The 21,021-nt window shown below is 40.6% G+C and overlaps 1 protein-coding gene across 1 annotated transcript in view; it reads right to left on the minus strand.

The window, feature by feature from the left end:
- LOC102225365 (cadherin-6-like) overlaps nt 1-20,736 on the minus strand; it is a 95,020-nt gene extending 74,284 nt beyond the window's left edge. Inside the window, 1 exon segment of the mRNA XM_005803635.3 lies at nt 20,483-20,736. The gene's annotated coding sequence lies outside the window, so the exon portion shown is untranslated.
- Nucleotides 20,737-21,021: the final 285 nt, after the last annotated feature.

Consider the following 21,021-nt stretch of genomic DNA (forward strand, 5'->3'; position numbering starts at 1 on the left):
AACATCAGAATCGGTCGATATTAGTTATTTTTTAACATATTGGTATCGGTCCGATAAATACAATTGGGCTGATATTAGTAACAGATATTTACTTCCATCTTGGTAGCAAAGGATTATAGTTTTCTTTTTACGTTTCAAAAGTGTAATGAAATAACAACAGCAATAGTAATATCAGCTTTTGATATCGGCCCAGATATTCAAATCGGTGCATTCAAAGTAGAGAAACAAACAGATGCTCCTGACTGGGTTGGCTCATAAAAAGGTTTTTGCTCTCGGTAAAAATGGTGGAGCAGAGGCTCATTTTCTCCACGCAGGCTTGGATTGGGCCATATTTTAGGCGGGTGATGTCTTTGTTTCAGCTGCATGATGCGTCGACGTGTGACAGTCGTGTTTGTTGCCGTCTGACCCGTTGATACAGTCGATAAAGCGCCTGAGTGGAAACGCGGCTCGGCGTCGCTCCTCCTTCGTGTAATTGTCACAACGGGGACGCCGAGGCGGACGTGGCGGCACAACTCCTCTGCTGATTTTCAATTCTCTGCGCCGACTTTGACCTTTCGCGCTCCCCCAATCAATGCATCTGCTTCCACAGACGCACGACTCGTTTAAAAAGCAAACGATGCGGCTATCCAGGCGATGGGGAAGGGGGAGGCAATATTATTAACTGATATACAGAAATAACAACCTTTAATTAGAAGGCTCAGAGTGGATGTTATTCCAGCTCCGGCCTTTTGGCTCCAGACTGAAAAAAGAAAAAAACTCACACGCCTGACTGCACTCGGGAAGCAAACACTGATTTGCATGAGGTCGGAGGCTCCCATCACCACCAGTGTTCCCACAAAGGCCGCAGTGGGGGAAAGCAGAGCTGTCATTCAGCCTCCTTCTCTCTCTCTCTCTCTGCGTTTGTGTTTGACCAAACGGCTGCTGGTGACCAAACATGTGCTCCAGCGATCGCACAGCAGAGCAAACAGGCGACGGCTCGTGTGCAAACGGCCGATTGAGCCGTCTCCGCTGCCACGACCACATCTGCGCGCCACCAGGGTACCAGGCGTTATTAATCATTACACGGGGGACATTTAGCGAAATCGGACCTCCATTTATTAGCCGTGAGTGCAGGATTGAAGAACTGGCAAGAGGAGATAATGACTTTAAGCTCCCATTTAGACAATTAATTCCCAGAAGTGGAGTGAAGCAGAAGTCTGCTGTTCGTTGTGTTTATGTTGACACAATCTGAAACCATAATTCAGGACTGAAGGTTCATTATTCGGCACAAGAGCCGGAACAAGATGTTTCCGTAAGGGAAAGTAATAACATTGTGCGTGTGATGACAACAAATTACTGGTTTTTATTTGGGTTGCGCTTGAGAAAGCAACAGAAAGCAGATATTGACATGTAGATTATACTGCAAATATCTTATACAACTTGAAATAAGAGAAAACTAACTTACAAGTAACTTTTTAGCAAGAAATAGGAGCTTGTTTTAAGCCAATGATTCCCTAGTATTAATGGAAACGTTCTGGTTTCACTGGTAGATTATTTCACTTTTTCTCTTATAGTATGTGAAATTATCTGCCAGTGAAACTAAGACTTTTTTAAATCAGTGCTTAGAAATTATTGACTTAAAACAAGCTTCTATTTCTTGCTGTAAAGTTATTTGTAAGTTAGTTTTGTCTTTTTTTAAGTGAACTCAGATATTTACTGTAGAAACTAAACATAAATTCTTCGTATGACTTCGTGTTTTTGCAGTAAAGTTCTAAATAAACTTCTGTTTCGCTGCTGGTTTCTGTTCCAAACAGGTAAACTTCAGTAAAGTTGCACCTTGTCTTAATGACAAACACAATCTAAACTCTGAGCTTTCTCTTCCTCAATTTATTATTCCTGACGGTAAACGCAGAATGAAGCTCAGGTTGTTTTTCTATCCCTGTAATGAGGAAAAGAACCCTGATTGATTTACGTTAGCGTCCGAATCCCGAGCCGCTCCACGGCCTCTGAACTTTGCAGTGCACACATCTTTAATCACGCTCGCTTTTCCCCCCGGATTCCAGATTGTTTGTAATTACCAGTCTCCTCTGGGGGTGGGGATGTTAGCTCAACAATAGCCGCAACCTTTTAGGTTAAAGAGCGGCGCTGTAGTCGGCCATATGGGCTGCGGGCGCGGAGGACCCTCGCTGTCACAACAGCCGCCTTATCAAGGGGAAGCCACATTGCTGAGACGTTTCCACCTCCAGTTTCTGTTTTCATTTCACACCTGGACTGTTGCCAGCTAGTTGAGCCGGGGTTGCTTTCCGCCCGCAGATCGTCGATCAGCAGCGACCGGTCAAAAACAGGGTGTCGCTTCCTTCGCTATCTGCCGCCGCCTCACGCCGGTCCAGCTGAAGCAGGACAGATAAACAATCGATACCGCATTAAGGCGTCCGCAGAGGCTGGCTGAAGTTAAACGACGGCAACATGGAGGGGAGTAATCCCACTCCGACGTAAACATACGGTTCTATGTGAAACATTCCCACTGCTCTCCTCCTCGAACCTCCGCTGCACTAAAGGTGACATATTGCACTTCCTTAAACAGGTTAGGATAAATCTCTGGCCTACACAAAACATGACAATTACCTTTTTACACTTGCATGTGAAAATGGCTGCAAACAGAAGCACAATTATACAACTTGGAGAAGCAGAAGTGGATCCTCCTGCACAATCAACAAGAATGCAAAAAGTGGCCCCTGGGTGTTAAGTCAACAAGTAAACTTGTCTTTTCCAGCAGTGGTGATCCTAACAGACATGGCGGCCTGGGAAGATTGGTAAATTAAATCTTATTTTGGGTTTAGTTTCTATCGCAGTACGTGTGAAATCAGACAAAACTAACAGGAAACCTTTCTGCAAATATTAGGAGCTTGTTTTAAGAAAATAAATCCTTAATATTGATGAAAAAGTTGCAGTTCTATTGGGAGATTATTTAACTTATAACAAGGAAAATAATGTCTTGTAACAAGTGAAATAATTTACCAATGGAACAGGTATTTCTTTTCCAATTTTAAGGAATTATTTAAATATAACAAGCTCCTCTGTCCTGCTGAAAAGTTACTTTGTTACTTTTGTCTTGTTTCAAGTATATTAAGATATTTGCATTAGAAACTCGACCCAAAATTCTTGGTAAGATTTTGTGTTTTTGCAGTGCTCTGCTATATAAATAAACTGAAATGGATTGCTTACTGACTGATGACACATGAGAGAAGAAAAAAAACACAAATATTTCTTTCTCTACATGCATCCAGACCTGAAAAATGCTGAAATCAAATTCTGTGTCTTTGCAGACTGAACAGGAACTCTGCTTTATTCGGGGGACGGGGGGGCATTATGTTTCCTGCCATGGATGCTTGATTGATTCCTTTGCACAGCTTGTATGCTGCACATTTGCATTTACATTCCCAGAGCTGCCTCTGACAGAAAAGGGAAGGCTTTTGTCCCAAACTCCCGCAGAAAACAAAGGCGTTCTTATGAGGCGGCCCGAAGAACAGTCCCTGATTCTCCGTCTCCCAGCCTGGACTTAAATACTCCTCATTCCTTTCTCATTCATTAACAGCCCCCCCTTCAACCTCAGCGCCTTGCGAGGTGAAGAAATACCTCGCAAACAAAAAATAAAGGAGTCAGACCAGGCATAATGATTGCTGAAACTGTTTACTAATACTGCTCGGCTTTATTACAGAGTGCCAGGGTTTCCATTACTGCAAACAGAGAGAGGCGAGGAAGAAGAAGAAGCAGCAGAGAAGGAGGAGGACAGAACAGAAGGGAGGGAAACTGCCAACATCAGATTAAAAGAAGAAGAAGAAGAAGAAAAAAAAAGGAGAGAGACAGGCCCAGTTGATTTACGCCTTCATTACTCTATCCTAACTCTGCTTATTGCAAATCATGATGCTGCTTTATGAGCTGAATCCTCTATTACGACAAGGCTGGGAAGACGGCGCTTTAGTCTATAAAGCAAGCATACAGGAACCGCCAACCCACTCATCCAAACTGGGAAAAATGAGAAGAAGAAGAAGAAGAACCAGACGGGCTGCAGACGGGAAGGACATGTTTGTGGTTTCTCTGACCAAAACCTCAAACATGGAGCTTCACGTCAAGCTAACGTCCGTTAAAAGTCAGTTTTAATAAAACATCTTTTGAGAAACATGTAAGAACAACACAGTGAAATACAGAAGGATGTTTAGTTTTTATACATTTAAATAAAAGTGTCACACAGACAACGCCATACTGTTTATGCTCTTTGCTAGATGCTACAGCGCCGACTAGGCAGAACTGTAATTTTTGACAATCGACGTTCAATTTAAACTGTTGAAAGCTGCAATTGTGATAGTAAAAGTCAGAATTTTGAGAAAAATAACTCAGAATTTGAGAAAGAAAAATTGGAAATCTGAGAAAAAAGTTAATTTTGAGTGAAACACAGTAAGTTGTTTGGTTATTATAAATTGCAATAAAAACGTGTCACACAGACGAAGCCATATTGTTTACACTGTATTTGTAATATGCTAGGTGCTACAGCGCTAGCACCAACTAGCCAGAACTGTAATTTTTGAGCAATAAGTAACATTCAGCCCTTTCAATTTGAACTGCAGTGAGGAAATGACAAGAGAAAATGAATGTGAGGAGGAAGAGGAAAGAAAAAGTCGGTGTTTGAGTGGCTGGAAATGTTGATCCGACAGAACGCTACAAAGAGCTATTCACGGTTAGCATCAGAAATGTTTCCTCAAGTATGTTAGAATGGTTCATTACAAACACTTAAAGATGATTCATTGTAACTTTTATCAACAATGAATCATCTTTCAATTAGATTTGACTTTGCATTAGCTTCTGCTAACGGTATTAGCTCTAGCTAATGCCGTTAGCTTTAGCTATTAGAGCAAACACTAGATTACAAGCCAGTATTTTTTCATAAATACTAAGGTATTATTGACTTAAAACAAGCTTGTAAATCTTGCTGAAAAGTTATCTGTAAGTTAGTTTTGTCTTATTTCAAGTGTACAAAGATATTTGCACAAGAAACTAGACAGAAATACTTGGTAAGATTTTGTGTTTTTGAAATAAAATCCTGAATTAGTCGTGTAGAGGACTTCACTGGAATGTAAAGTCTAATTAATAACTAGATACAGACCATGTGTGGAAGCTGGGTGTAAATGTAAACACCTGAGGGAAACTCACCACCTTTCCTCAGACCTCTTGTTTGTGCATTTAAGTCAGAAAGTGGACATATGTATTCAACTACTGGCTCATCGCCCCGCGCAGAGAACGATGTCAGAACCCGACCTGCAGCGTGGTTCTCCTCATTCTCATAAATAATGGACGTCAGTGAGGCATCTGTCAACTTTTCCTGTCAGCCCTGCTCCACACGCGTGTCAGACAGCGCCGGGTTGCATCCCCCTTCCCCCGCGGCCCGGTTCCCACCCACACCGCCTCGGTCTCGTCTGCTGATTTATGGGTCGGCGTACCAACCGCCACCTCCTTCAGACGCTCTCGCCGCACATGTAGACACAAACTCAATCACCGGGAGAAAAAAGCAACCCGCACACCGAAGACCTCCCTGTGGTTCAATAAATGAAAGCGGAAAAAATAATCCTTCCTGCTCTCCATGTAAACACACACACTTTTTTTTCTTTAAAGTCAAAATTTAGAGATAAAAAAGTCAAAATTTTGAGATTAGAAGATGGAATATCGAGAGAAAAAGTCACAATTTTGAAAAAAGTCAGAAATTATAAGATTATTCAGAATTTTGAAAGAAATTTGGACTTTTTTGAGTATATTGAGAAAGAAAATAACAATTTTGAGAAAAAGTCAAAATTTTGAGAAAAAGTCGAATTTGAGAAAAAGTCAAATTTTGAGACGTCGGAATTCAGAGAAAAAAAGCTGAAATTTTTGAAAAAAGTCTGAATTGTAAGATGAGTCAGAATATTGAAAACAATTTGGACTTTTAACGGTAAAAGTCGGAATTTTGAGAAAAAAGTCACAAATTTGAAAAGTCAGAACTCTAAGAAAAAAGTTGGCATTTAGGAGAAAAGTACAGCAGAAATGTTAGAAAAAAAGTCAGTTTTCTGAGATTACTTCAGAATTGAGCGGAACAGCCCTCACCGTCTCGTCTGCTGATTTATGGGTCGGCGTACCAACCGCCACCTCCTTCAGACGCGCTCGCCGCACATGTAGACACAAACTCAATCACCGGGAGAAAAGAGCAACCCGCACACCGAAGACCTCCCTGTGGTTCAATAAATAAAAGTGGAAAAAATAATCCGTCCTGCTCTCCATGTAAACACACACAGACACACGCAGCTGCTCACAAGGTGGCAGGGAGCAGTAAACACACACCTCTGCCGCCTTAACGTGTTTGTTGACTTAAATCTGTCAGCGCTCTCTCAACATTAAACACTCGCTGGGAGTTCCTGCTAAACATAACCAGGGAGGTTCCTCACTGCGTCTGACTGTCCAACCCGTCCACATGCACTGAAGAAAACTAAATATCACCAAGTATTTCTACAGTTTCTATAGCAAATATCTTAATACACCTGAAACAAGACAAAACTAGCTAGCAGATAACCTATCAGTAAGAGAGAGGAGCTTGTTTTAAGTTAATATTGATGAGAATATTCTGGTTCCACTGGCAGATTATTTCACTTAGAACATGAAGAAAATGAAAACTGTTTGCAATAAAAACAAATTTCAGCCGTTGTTTACGTCCATCTTCATCCGGTGTAGAATCATGGCTCAAATCTCACATCAATGACGTAAAATCATCGTTCAGACTGCAGACGAATCCGAATTAATATCTGATTTCTTGGTGGGTGAAAACGTTGGATTTGGGTCGGATTTGGCTTTTAACAATACCAAATACTGCTGGACGATAAAATAACCCAGAATTTATCGCGATAAACGATAACACTGTTGCTTGGCGACCATTTTCAAGCAATAAAATGGTGATAATGCAAGAACACATTCTCAGAGATCAATAAACTTTAAAATGTAACAAACGTTCAACACTGGAAGTGGAAGGCATTTGAAATATAAAAAAAATGAACAAAAACAACAGAAATAAAACGAATTATGGAATCTCTAAACAAAACTGTACGAGTTGAGACCAAAGACTTTTATCACCCCTGGTAGAAAGAGGAAAACGATAAATCTTTCAAATGAAAATTATTGAGCTGGGTCTGAATACTTCTGGTTTTTCACATAAATAGTTAGGGTTAGTATGGAACAGCTGGAAGGTCTGACATTGAAAGAAGATCCGGTTGCACGTTGCAGCTGGGTGGCCCAACCATCAGACTGATTTAAAAAATCAATCGATTGAACGTTGAGTGACTGAAGCCTCGTAGGACCAAAGCTTCAGACTCAGCTGGTATTCAGCCGATCTGCCTCGGGTTTGACGGTTGCCCCTGATATTGCCGCTCCGAGGAGCCGCCATGCTAATGAGCGTTGCAATGCAATTAATACAAATGGAATGTTTAATGCAGTTTTCCCATTTCAAAGAAACTCTCCCGGCATCTTTCCCCTCCAACAATAGATTGAATTCTGTTGTGTTGCCCTGAGGCGAACAATAACCCGAGTTTGACGTTGCCTTCATTCGATCAAACTCAATTAAAGACGAGCGCTCGCAGCCACTCCAACTACGGCAGACCGCGAGGCTCAACTCGGAGGTCTCCTGCCCCGTTTGTCTCTGACAGACAGCAGCATCAAGCAGTAATTGGAGGCCTTGCAGACCCAAACCACGTCCGTTTGTCAGTTTGTCGTGTCAGAGCTCAGCGTTACGCTGCTGGGGGTCGACGGCGACGACCTTTCCACAAAGGGGACGAGTTCCTCCTGCTGGCGGAGAGACGCCCGCCTGAAACACAAGCCTGATGTTATTATTGCTTTGTGTCCTTCCCAGAGGAATACGCGGTCCCACCGCGGCGCGCTCGCTTTGATTCGACAGGTAGTGTGCGTATCGGTTTTCTGTTTGCCTGGCTCACAATGAACCGTCCTGATGTTCTGAGAGGCAGCAGAACAACAGCAGAACCTCTCCTTTCTTTGGCTCTGGGGACCGACAGCAACAGGACCTCTGCTTACTGTTCGCCTGCTCATTTGGAGCAACTAGCAATACGACTAGCACAAAAAATAGAATAAAGACGAGCCATTGTGCAACACAATGTGAACAATAGAGACCAGATATCCTCCACAGCACAGACAGCAGACTGGATCCACAGAGGGAGGGACACCGACCCAACCTGCACAAAACCCAAAGACCGAAAGCAAATGATTTCACAGCAAAACCCTGGCCGGTCCAGACACCAGGAAGAATCAGTTAGGAGATTATTTCTATACTTTCAGAAAAGAATCAGGTTTTTTAAGAAAAAAGTTACAATTTTAAGAAAAATAAAAATTTTGAGAAATAAAATCTAAATTTTGAAAAAGAGTAAACATTTTGAGGGGAAAAACGGCAGGACTTCGAACTAAGGTCAAAATTGAGAGAAGAAGAAAGAATTCTGAGAAAAAAAGTCTAAATTCATGTATGAAAATCATAATTTTGAGAGAAAAGTTGGAATTTTGAGGGAAAAGTATTCTGAGAAAAACGTCAAAATTCTAAGATTAAAATTGAAATGTTGAGAAAAAGATCGGAAATCTGAAAAAAGTGAATTTTAAGTGAAAAACAAAAGCTGTTTAGTTTTTATAAATTTAAATGAAAATGTTTCTGAGAGTCTTAAGATTAAAATCAGAACTTCGACAAAATAAAGTCAGAATTTGAGGCAAAAGAGATTTTAGGAAAAAAATATTAATAATTAGAATAAAAAGACAATTATAAGAATCAAAATTCCAACAGCAGATAGCTCAGGTAGCTCAAGTAGCTCAGGCAGCTCTGATAGCTCACATAGCTCAGGTAACTCTGGGGACTGACAGTAAACAGGATCTCTGCTGGTGTGTCTCCCTGCTCATTTGTACCAACTAGCAATACAGCTAGCCCAGAAAAATAAAGACGAGGCATTGTGCAGCACATAGAGTCCAGATATCATTCACAGCACAGACAGCAGGCTATCATCCACAGAGGAAGGGGCTTCGCACGCGGCGGCGCCACCACACACCGTCTCCCTGGAGCTGCCGGGCCGGTTTGTGGCGATCCGATGGCCGGCGGGTTGAGGTGTTCCACGTCATCCCAGATAACCTGGATCATTACTCCTGGAGGCTGTTAGAGGGAAAATCACATCACTCTGCTCTCACTGCTGCCAAGAAAAACTGACACTCCGAGTCACACTCCAGCACACACACGCACACACACGCAATTACGGGCTGTTGCCAGAGTGTGAGGGGTTAAAGTCGCAAGGCGTCTTATAGAGAGTCCCAGCAGCCGGCGCTGCCTGAAGTTGACAGCTCTTGAAGCAAAGCAAGCATCATTACCGCCTTCTCCCCGTTTCTAAACTCTACCTCCGTTTTTATCCCTTCTTCTCTTCCTGATCGACCTCTACCCTCCAACCAACCAACAACCAATATTATGCCACTAACCTGACCAACTGATTTACTGAGAAAAGTCCCAATATTCAGACAGTCATGTCTGGGCACCGGTTTCAAGATATACACTACAAAACCAGAAAGTATTACCAAGTATTTTGGTCTAGATTCAAGTGCAAATAAATCAGTACACTTGAAATGAGACAAACTAATTTACAAGCAACTTTTCAGTAAAAAATAGGAGTTTGTTTTAAGTCAATAATTCATTAAGAGAGTCCTATTATGCAAAATTAATGTTTTGCATGTTTTTATGCTTCCATATAAAAACAGCTTTTCGAAATTAATGTTTTTTGGTGTCTGGAAAATGAGCCACTTCAAAAACGTCCCAATTGTTTAGTCAGATTTGTTAAAATAAGCTCCTATATCTCGAGGGTATGACGGTGTATTGGTCCATTGTAGTTAGAAAAAACAGGAGGAGTAAATTTCTACAGAAAAATGTAAACTTTTTTGAGATTAATATAAAATTCTTCAGAAAAAACAAGTAAATTTTGGGGCTTGAAAAGTTCAGAATTTTCTTGAAAAATTGTGAAAAAACTTGGAAATGTCTGCATTGGAAAAGTCAAAAACTTGTTAAAAAACACAGAAATTTGAAGATTATTGTCAGAAATTTTCAAACATATATATAAAAATCTCAGAAGTTTTTTAATCAACCCACAAATTGACAATTTCAGAATCTGAAAAGTCACAAGCTTGTTAGAAAAAAAGCTGAGATTTTGAGATTAATCTCTAAAATTTTCCAGGAATAAAACAAAAAACATTCTGAGCTCCAAAAGTCACAAATTTTCTAGAAAAAACTTAGAAATTTTTAAATAAATTTTCTGGGAAAAATATTTGGAAATTTCTTAATTTCAAAAGTTTTCTTTTATTATTTGCCAAAAGTTAAACAAGAAAGTATAAATGCACACATTAGAGGCGAATACAATCTCAGTATTACACTTTTGATCTAAAAGATGTTTAAAATTGACTTTAGTTGTTTCTTCATTTCACATAAAAATACACAAATTGGAATTACAAAAATAAATTTGCTTAAAAGAAACATGGCAATTAAAAAAACTCAGGAAATGGTGAGAGGATGAAAGTTTTTTAATGACAAACTTATTTAATCATGTCTCTTATTTAATGGAAACAGCGGCAATTGCAAAATTGCGTTTTTTTGACATTGGCGGAATATTGACAAAGTACAGAAACCGAAGGTTTCATTTCAACCCAAAAATTAGCAAACATCCAAGAATCAAATCGCCGATGCTAAAGAAATGCAAAGCAACACATTTCAGGGCTGGAACCATAAAACCGTGATATTTTTCCATGATTGCGTACCGTCCTCTCACTCCTCCTTCATGCCTGCACCGAGTCTTTTCTCCTCCTTTCTCTTCTTCCATACTCTTATTAACTGGCTGTCATGTTCAGCAGCCTCCCCCAGATAGTGTTTAGCGTTCCTCAGTCCACTTACTGCAGCCAGAGTTAAGCCTCTGGGCTTTGCTCAGACAGGAATCCAACTAGAGAAGAGTAAAGGAGTAGAGGGGGGGGTAGGACCGGCGGACATGATCTGTCTGCTGCACTCACTCAAACTCTTCCTACCTGAAGGCAACAGCGCCAAAACATTCGAGAAATGACTTCCGAATGGGATTTCCAGCTCCGCTTTTCCTGATTTAGTGAAAAAGGAAAGAAACGTTGAGCTCCTTCTGGACTGCAGCCGGAAATCTGGACGAAATGCAAACACATTAGGGTGTGCGTTACATTTTTACCTCTGCAGGAAGTTGTATTTTCACCTCCGTCACGTAATCTGAGTGTCTGCGTGGCGTCTGCGGAAACCCGCGAACAAATTTCCATGAAATTGGGCGGCGAGCTCAGCCTGCAGCCAGGAACAGCTGATGAGATTTTGATAGTGATCTCGACTTGTGATTTCTACCATTAGGTGATTATTGTTGCCCCCGCCGCCACCGCCTCGCCCAAACCTCACATTGGATACAGAGATTTAATTCCAAATCCAATCCGGAGTCTTAACAGGGCCCAGAAATCGATTACGCCTCGATTTTAACACACAGGTGGATGTTTGGTGTCCTTGGACGTTCGGGGTTGTTCTGGCTCGCGTCAAAGTTTTATCACAATATTTTATGGTGCTGAAAAGTATTTATTGTTTCTTTTTGAAAGACACCCATTTCTAATACGCTTCAAAAACACAATCTTAATCAATTATTGACTCAAAACCAGCTTCTATATGTTGTTGAAAAGTTACTTGTACGTTTTTTTTGTCTTATTTCAAGTTTACTAATAAAACCAATAATACTTGGTAAGAATTCGTGTTTTTGAAGTGTAACAAGGGACTCCAAAGTGATTTTCACGATAAAAACCCAATAGAGTAACAAATTGTAAAACAACACTTCAAAAACACAAAATCTTACTAACGTATAAGTAATTGTTCAGTAAGCATATTCAGCTTGATTTAAGTCAAAAGTACAAGTTTTACTGGAAGATTATTTCACTTACAAAAGGCATTTTCCAAAATACTTTCTTACAGTTTATTTGTTATTATTGTTTTATTGTCTTTTTAACACTTTTTATATATTTGATTTGATATATGATTTATATTTGATACATTTGATTGTTCCACTTTCCATTTTACTTAACCTTGTTTGCATTTAACTTTGTGAAGTTCAAGCTGTTGGAAATGTGACATAAAATTTTATTGTTACACTTTGAAGAAAAGGCAAAAAAATCGAAGTCATCACAAAGAAAGAACATTGCCTGACCAGATGCCCGAGCCTCAACTGGCTCCTCTGGATGTGAAGGAGCAGCGGCTCTACTCTGAGTCCCTCCCGGATGACTGAGCTTCTCTCTCTAAGGGAGAGCCAAGACACCCTACGGAGAAAACCCATTTCGGCCGCTTGTATCCGCGATCTCGTTCTTTCGGTCACGACCCAAAGCTCATGACCATAGATGAGGGTGGGAACGTAGATTGACCGGTAAATCGAGAGCTTCGCTTTTTGGCTCAGCTCTCTCTTCACCACGACGGACCGGTACAGCGCCCGCTTGACGGCAGACGCTGTGCCAATCCGCCTGTCGACCTCCCGCTCCCTTCTTCCCCCATTTGTGAACAAGATCCCGAGATACTTGAACTCCTCCACTTGGGGCAGGACACCCCCCCTGACCCGGAGGAGGCACTCTACCCTTTTCCGGCTCAAGACCATGGCCTCGGATTTGGAGGCACTGATCCCCATCCCGGCCGCTTCACACTCGGCTGCGAACCGCTCCAGCAAGAGCTGCAGATCACGACCCGATGAAGCCAGAAGGACCACATCGTCTGCAAAAAGCAGAGATGAGATCCTAAGGCCACCAAATCGGACCCCCTCAACACCTTGGCTGCTCCTAGAAATTCTGTCCATAAAAGTGATGAACAGAATCGGTGACAAAGGGCAGCCCTGGCGGAGTCCAACTCTCACTGGAAACGAGCCCGACTTACTGCTGGCAATGCGGACCAGACTCTGACATCGGTCATACAGGGACCTGACAGCCCGTATCAAAGGGCCCGGTACCCCATACTCCCGGAGAACCCCCCACAGGGCTCCCCGAGGGACACGGTCGAACGCCTTCTCCAAGTCCACAAAGCACATGTAGACTGGTTGGGCGAACTCCCATGCACCCTCCAGGACCCTGCTGAGGGTGTAGAGCTGGTCCAGTGTTCCACGACCAGGACGAAAACCACACTGCTCTTCCTGAATCCGAGGTTCGACTATCAGACGGATCTTCCTCTCCAGGACCCCTGAATAGACCTTGCCAGGGAGGCTTAAGAGTGTGACCCCCCTATAATTGGAGCACACCCTCCGGTCCCCCGTTTTGAACAGGGGGACCACCACCCCGGTCTGCCAATCCAGGGGAACTGCCCCCGATGTCCATGCGATATTGCCAAGTTGCATAAGTCAACACAACCCTACAACATCCAGAGCCTTAAGGAACTCCGGGCGGATCTCATCCACCCCCGGAGCCTTGCCACCAAGGAACTTTTTAACCACCTCGGCGACCTCGCCCCCAGAGATTGGAGAGCCCAACCCAGAGTCCCCAGGCTCAGCTTCCCCAATGGAAGGCATGTTGGTGGGATTGAGGAGGTCTTCGAAGTATTCTACCCACCGGCCCACAACGTCCCAAGTAGAGGTCAGCAGCACATCATCCCCACTATAAACAGTGTTGGTGCTGTACTGCTTCCCCCTCCTGAGACGCTGGATGGCGGACCAGAATCGCCTCAAAGCCGTGGGGAAGTCTTTCTCCATGGCCTCTCCAAACTCCTCCCACGCCCGAGTGTTTGCCTCAGCAACCACCCGAGCCGCAGTAAAATGTTTCCACTAGAAACTCAACCTAAAATACTTGGTAAGATTTTGTGTTTTTGCAGTGTAGGACTCCAGTCACATAAAAAAAAAACATGATTTACATTTTTAAACTGTAAATCAAAACCGCATTTCAAATTTTAAAATGTATTAATGCTCTTTAGAAAAAAAAAGTTAAAACTAACAACACAGAGAGTTTTTAAACAGCCTTAATTTTAATTTATCTTGAGAAACGATGATTCAGGATAGGAAATTCATTGCGATAAATGATAAACGATACGATAATGTCCTCAGGTGAAATAAGGTAAGAAATGGCTTCCATGGCCTGCTTCAGGAGTGTCATTTCCGCGACTCTGGAATTGTGCCACGGTCCAGGGGGCTTTGTTGTAAATCACTATCTGCCCCTGTCAGACTGCAGCCCACTGCTGGCTCTCCGCTGCCTCCTGGCTCAATAATATATCTTGTTAAATTGTGTTGAGAAGCGCGCGGAGTACCAAACACCTTTCTTCTTTTGTACGTCGTTTGTTTGCCTCCCTCTGAATGTGTGCATCCTCCAGTTTAAAGGGAATGCAGGAATGTGTTTGCCCAATAAAAATACATTATTTAAAAATAAAAAAAGCTTGCTAACCTCTGTCTGTCAGGGTTTTGTTGGTGATGCAGTTCGACTGCTTGCTGGCTTACTGGTTGTGAAGCAATCTCTCAGACACTTCGTAATTAGAAAAGCTGTGGAGCCAAGCCAAAGTTTAAGAGGAGGGAGGATAAAAATAAAAAATAAATAAATAAATATGCTGGCAGCTTGTATTATTCAACATTGGCAGCCATCTATTCCGTCTCACATCCAAATAACAGCAATCTAAGTGATTTCATAACGAAACTCTGGATTCCCAGGACCAGATCCTGAGCCGCTGCTCATCAGTTTTACCTAAAACGTAGCATCTCTGTCTGGTCATTTAGTAAATCACTGTATGAGTTTAATTATGTGTAATTGGAGTTTACCTACACAAAGCAGGAAGAGATAATTACCTGTTGTTTAGCAAGGTGTGAACTACAAAATCTATCTTCACGTCTCATTGCAGGACAAATAGCTACAGTTGGAATTACAAAAATTAATTAGCTTAATTAATGGAAACACATAAAATTTAAAAACAAATCATATTTTTCGAGGAAAGGCTTTAAGGGAGGATGAGGTGGGTTTTTTCGGCCGCATCAAAATTAGTGCATGGCGCAATGGAAACACCTTTTTCACATCATACGAGTCACATGATCGATATGGAAGAGGATATTTTTCTCATCAAGTTTCTGCACCATCAAGTAAATCTACTCTTAAACTACTCTACTACTACTACTCTGAAATCTACTGTGGTAAATTCATCTGGGATAGACTTTCTGTGTGGATAAAGTGAAAATCCGATCACATGGAAGAAACAGTTAAGTGATTATTTTTATTTGCTAACGACATAATTGACGTCGACACATATGAATGTTTGGCTGTTTGGATTTTGGCATAAATTGACAAAATTATAACTCTGACTTTAAAATCAGAATTAATGTGAGAATTTTGAGAAAAAGTAAAAAAATAAAAAAAATTGATTTTTGATGAAAAAGTCAGAATTCTAAAAAGAAATTTCAAAATGTTTGAAAAAGTCAAAATTCTGAAAAACATTTTATTATGAAGAGAAAAACGGATTTCTGAGAAAAGTCGGAATTCAAAAAAATTATTAAAAATCCTGAGAAAAATGTTCAAAATTCTGAGAAAGTAGCCAAAATTTTGAGGAAAAAAATCAGAATTCTGTTGTTTTTTTTCCAGATCTTGTTGTTGATCTACAGAGGATGCTACTACTGGTGGAAATGACAAAGAAAACAACAGGAAGTGGTTGGAGGATGATTTTTAATGACTTGTTGCGCAATTCATCTGTAATTTTAATCACGTTCTTAGTTAGTTGGAAACTCTGTAAGGTACAAATTGTGTTTTTCTGACATCAGCGGAATATCGACGAAGTTTAGCAAACACATTTGTAATGAAAACGCAGCTACTGACCTAAATCTCTCTCCACATTGTGGAGTCCGTTGCCCATAGCAACAGTAATGTTATCGTTTCATGTCACGCATCAGAAGTCGAATATCATCTCTTCCCTTTAGGTTGCTTTCCCTCCAATTACAGTTCCAACCGCGCCATAAATAGACGTCTCTGAAGGGAATCCGTCTCATTAGGCAAAGACCGAGTTATGAAGTTCCCACTCTGCCTGCGAGGAAATTTGTTCCAACGGACAAACGAATGATCAACGCAACAAAGCAACTTCTCATTGCATGAAGGAAATGGTGACCAATGCCCTCAAACGGGCAACTGCGTCTCCGAGGGATTCTTTCTTTCCAGCTCACATGTTCACCTGATGACCCAGATAAATAAAGACATTAATTAAATGGTGAAAACTACAACTAACTGGAACTATATTGTGTATTATTCAAGCTAACTAAAACATAGCGTTCTTTATTTTCGTGTTTATGAATCTATTTATTAGCTTTTCAGTCTGATGTGAAATTGACTCTTTCCTCCTGGCGACACTTACGCTTTTCCACAAAATGGCGGATGACAGAAGTTGGGATGAAACGGCAAAGTCAGTCAGTTATTTAACAATAACTGGAAATTTTTTTTTGAAAATAAAAACTTTTGAACCATAATCAATGGAAGATTGACCAACATATTTGACGTGAATTTATGACTTTGACGATGGAACTCATCAAAATGTTTGTGACTGGTTTCTCAAACGGTGACTGTATGTTGTTGTTTTACGATTTTATGATTGAACTGCCTTGTTGCTGAAATGTACTTTGCTAATTATCTTGATTGATTGATTGATTGATTGATTGATTGATTGATTGAAAATGGTTTCTTCTATTGAGTATTTATTATCCTACTGATGTAAACATAATCAAAACACTTTGACCCATTTTTAATTCTGCACCTGATTCTGACCAAAGTATGAAAATATTAAATCTACTTTTGTAACTTATAAAAAAAACCGAATCAATATTTAACTAATAATGCTTAACAAAAAATTAGCAAACAAAAAAATTAAGTAAAACCAAAAAGTACAACAAAATAAAACTAAACTGTAACAGAAAACCCAAAATTATTAAAACCCTGTCTGAACAAAATAATTTAAAAATAAACAATAAATCAATTGATCGCATGATAAACTAATACGAGCTCAATAATTTCCAATTACCTGAAAACAATATTACTGTTTATTGCAATAACTTCTGGAACAACTTATCGTCTATTAAGAGTCCTTGAATCTTTGCAGTAACATCAACAGACTGACTTTACTGCATCCTAATTTTCTTTTCCGTATTGTTTGGTTCTAAAAACCTCAAACATTCAACCCACATCCTTAGTTGTTCACTCAAAAACCCATTGAAGTAACCAAGTACGGCCCAGAAGGCCGTGATATTGATTGCTCCATGAACTCACGTCAGAGTTTCTGCTTCCTGTTTGAATTCGTATTAAAAGGCGAGACGTACATCTATACATGCGACACTTTCTAGAGTCCTTACTGTTCCACAAACAGACGTCTCTGCAGGGAATCTGTCTCATCGGGAGTCATGAAGTTGCTACTGTAATTGTGAGGAAACCCAAACATTAACTAGAGAAACTTCCTGAACTTATGAGGAAAACAAGCAATGAACACGAGAATCATGGGTTGTTGTCACATGAAGGAAAAGTCTTATGCTCTCAAACAACCAACACACAACCACAAGGATTTCTTTCTACTTGATGTTTAAGCCACATGTCAGCAAACACAAAATCTTACCAAGGATTTTTGTCTAATTTACACTTGAATGAGGATTAAACTAACTTACAAGTAACTCTTAAGCTTGTTTTAAATCAATAATTTCTTAATATTGATGAAAATGTTCTTGTTCCACTGGCAGATTACAACAGGAAACAGTGGAACTCCAATGTTTTAATCAATTTTAACAAATTATTGACTCCAAACAAGCTCTTATTTCTAGCTGAAAAGTTACCTTTAAGTCAGTTTTGTCTTATTCCAAGTGAACTAAGATACTTTTACTATTAACTAGACCAAAAATACTTGGTAAGATAAATTTTTGCAGCTTAGACATTTTAATCCAAGATGTCTAAGTTAGTTTTATTGTGAAAATCTCTGCTAAATTAGAGACACAAGGATTACACTGCAAAAACACAAAAGCTCACCAGGTATTTTTGGTCTAATTTCTAGTGCAAATATCTTGAAATAAGACAAAATTAACTCATAAGTAACTTTTCAGCAAAATATAGGAGTTTGTTTTAAGTCAGTAATTCATTAATAATGATGAAAAAATGGCAGATTATTTAACTTAAAACAAGACATTCTTTCTATGTTATAAGTGAAATAATCTGCCAGTAAAATTTGTACTTTTTAAATCAAAATTAAGGAATTTGTTTGACTTACCACAAGCTGAAAAGGTACTTGTGGGTTAGTTTTGTTTTATTTCAAGTGTACTAAGATATTTGCACTAGAACTAGACCAAAAATACTTGAAGTAACATGTTGTGTTTTGCAGTGAAACTCTGATCTATGAATCATTCAGACATAAAACCACACATGCCTGAAGTTAGCTAAAAATAAGCAACATGAACGTTATTGGACTGTAGAAGGAAACCAAACAGTTTGAAGAATCAATAGAGACAATATTTAATTTGGTTTAATATATGCTACGGTTGTTAGCTTTGGTTAGAGTGACTTTCAATGGATTCTTTGTGTTAAATAAAGATGTTTGTGGCGGGTGGGGGAATCTAATTTTCTGGCTAAAATAGGTAAAACACCTGAACTGAAATAGAAGATTTTGGCAACATTTTGTGTGACTCAGATTTAGACTCATTTAATCTACAAACCCAGAACCAAACATTCAGCTTCTATGAGGAAACAAATCTGGAAAAAACGGCAAAACAACCGAAACACTGAGCTCCTTTAAATCAACAGTAATTAACAGTAGATGGAAAATTAAACATATTTGATGTGTTTTTATGATTTTGATGATGACAGTTGACAAAATGTAATATCTGTCCCAACTGTTCTTGTCTGCGTGGTTAAAGAGAAGCGGACCTGAAGTGTGTCTGTCCACCTGCTCTCTGCTAGGAATCCATCTCATTATGGAGCATTTCACTTTATTTTAGTCACAAAAACTTTGGACATTACATGAAATGCAACTCCAGTATCCTGATTTCAATCAAGGCAGTTCAAAGAGCTGTAGTCATAAAAACAACAATACAAAGTCATAAAAGACACCATGGTCAACAATTGAGAAAACCAGAAACAAGTGTTACATTTCGATGAATGGAATCAAATAACTTCAGTTGATTTGTCACCAAATGGAGGAAATGTTGACTAAACGACCCAAACACGACCCTGGAAACCCGGTTGGACACCCAGAGGGCCAGAGACGGAACCACAGAGGGAACCGGATCATTTTAAGGATCCACAGTGGCTGACGGGACTCCATTAGCTCCAGATGTTGCTGTGCAGACGACTAGAAATGCTCGATATGAGGTCCATCTGGAGCACAAATAATGCAATCAGCTCGGGTCACCGGTCATAGTCGCCTGGCCGAGGGGTAAACCCATCATCCTGTGACGTCAGAGCAACGACTAACCCTTCATCTTGAGTCGGAAAATCCCACAAAAACACTCCGGGAGAAGATAGATGGGAGAAAGAGAGATGCTCCCCACGGTTAACCTGGTGGAAAACACACACACACCCACACACACACACACCCGCAGGTTTAAATATGCAGCGCCGCCCATGTTCCTCTGCTTGACTTTGATCAGCCAGATTCCACCTCTGTCCCTTTCATCTCTGAACTTCAAACCTGGACCGTCTGCTCCAGTCTGACCGGCTTTGCCTTTCACAGAGCAGCTCAGAAGTTCTTCATCCAAAAACAAAAAGACCAGAAAAAAAAAATCCCTCTTTCTTTTCAAATGTAAACTCCGTCCGTTCAAAGCAGAAACTCATCCAACTTCTTGGCTGCGATCAGACACATTACCTCAGTTTTTTACAAAAAGGTCGAGCAATCTGGAGACAACTTTTCCCTGGGTTGCACACATCGCCCCATCACTCAGGCTTAAGTAAAACAGCCTTTTATAGCCGCGCTGCATTATTCAGGCAGGACATTAAACATTCACAGACAGGTCATGGTTGTCAATAACCCTGGAGGACGCGGTGTTTTTAAACAACTTGACTAAACTCCACATCATCTGAAGTCTGTCCGCGGCGTGGATCCGCCACCAGCGGGTACAAACCAGCAGGAAAGATGCGCATCTGATCGGCGCAGGACGCGCAACGCTTCCCCGCAGAAATACGCATCGGAAAAGTTAAAGAAACCTGGATGCGCATCGAAAATATTTTGATTTAACAAACGCAGTCATTGCTGCTCCGTTTGAGGCTTAAAGACGTGCGGACCTCTCGCTAAAACCCGGACACTGTCATTTCGCGGAGCATGTTTGGTATTTAAGCTGAAGGGATGTACAATAATAATAATAATAATAATAATAATAATAATAATAATAATAATAATAATAATAATAATAATAATAATAATAATAATTAATCTGCGTTTTGGAAGTTAAAAGCGAAGCAAATCCGCGCTTACCTGATTCTTGAAGTTTATTCCAGCGGAGAGAGATTTTCCCACGACGCACAAAATAGTAAAAAAAAAGAAAAACCGCAAAAGAGAAAACCCCGCACGCCGGATCGCGGAGTATCCGCTCGCTGCGGCTTTTGTTGCCCGTTGTTCCGCCCCGACTGCGCGTCTCAGCGGCGCTGCATCACTTCTCGCTGTGTGGATGTCAGAGAGGCTGAGGGGACTCTACCCTCCCATTGGCTGCCATTCACAAGTCCCCCCAGCAGAACAGGCAGAGGAGAGGGGAAAAAAAGGAAAAAACACGCACACCCACGCACACACACCCCGATATGGACCGAGTATAACAAAGGGGAGATAGTGAGAGGCTGCGTAAACACGATGCTTAACTTCTGATTTCTGATTAACAGTCAGAGGTTGATGGCGCGTCGTGATTATTCAATAAATGATCAATTTCCGTGGAGAGCAAACAAAGGGCTGCTATACCGGAGAGCAAAATCAGCGAAAAGTTGATTTAATTCAAAAAGTTCAACTGATTTCTCTACACTGTA

This window comes from Xiphophorus maculatus, chromosome 21 (genome assembly GCF_002775205.1).
Source record: "Xiphophorus maculatus strain JP 163 A chromosome 21, X_maculatus-5.0-male, whole genome shotgun sequence".
Lineage (NCBI taxonomy): Eukaryota > Metazoa > Chordata > Actinopteri > Cyprinodontiformes > Poeciliidae > Xiphophorus > Xiphophorus maculatus.